The following is a 966-nucleotide window of genomic DNA, read 5'->3' on the forward strand; positions in this document are numbered from 1 at the left end:
TGAAAGGCCTACTTGGGGATAATGGACCCTTATCATGCCCGTCTAGGTCCTCTTACTATGATCATTCTCTTTTTGCTCATAGTACCTTGTCTTTTAAAACATTTTTTGAGATTTCTCCACTCTAAGATAAAACTTTCACCACCAATGAGTTTCTCGTTCTGGCTGAGAGCCCTGGCACCAGCTTCCATATGGGCCTGACTCGTCACCCTGACAACTACACCAGGCCTTTCCATGAGAAACCTCATCAACATCAAGTAGCTGGAAAGAGTCATCACCCATTAACAAAAAGACAGGAATGATGGGTCTGCACCCATGCAGCAGTTGACCAGGTCATGATGTTTGTGAGCCAGTATGGTGTGGGGATCCAAAACAGCGAGGAAGGGCCGGCCAAATAGCTCAATGGATTAAAGCACCTGCAAGCAGGTGCAAGGGCCAGGGATTCAATCCACAGGCCTCCACGCCAACTCCGCCCATGGGGCAAACTGAGATAGCAATTGAGACTGGGCGTCTTGGCATACACCTATAATCCTAGCTCTTGGGAGGTTGGAAACAGGCGGATGACTATAAGTCCAATGTAGCAGTGAACACCCTGTGACACTGCCCTAAAATACAAAAACACAATAAAACAAAACATCATCCCTAGGAGCAGGGATGTGCTGCTCCTAGACTGACTTCCGTCTTCTTCCCCCTGGTTAACCTAAAACTGCCACTTTTATTTCCCATGATGACATCAGGCCTTCAGTACCTATCGCAACACCATACTGCCCACAGAAACTCTACATCTAGTCCAACCTGATAAAAACCCCATTCCCAGCTCCCTCCCCTGAGGGCCCTTGCTTCTCTTTGGTAACCCTCCTGTGCTGGACAACGGAGGATTTCTTTACTTCTTCCCCACTTGTCTTTCACACAAGAGGAAGACTCCGTACAGGATAGGGATATGGAGATAAGTGTGTAGGTAAGGGTGAC

The sequence above is a fragment of the Octodon degus genome, unplaced genomic scaffold, assembly GCF_000260255.1.
Source record: "Octodon degus isolate 3935 unplaced genomic scaffold, OctDeg1.0 scaffold00177, whole genome shotgun sequence".
In the NCBI taxonomy this organism is placed as follows: domain Eukaryota; kingdom Metazoa; phylum Chordata; class Mammalia; order Rodentia; family Octodontidae; genus Octodon; species Octodon degus.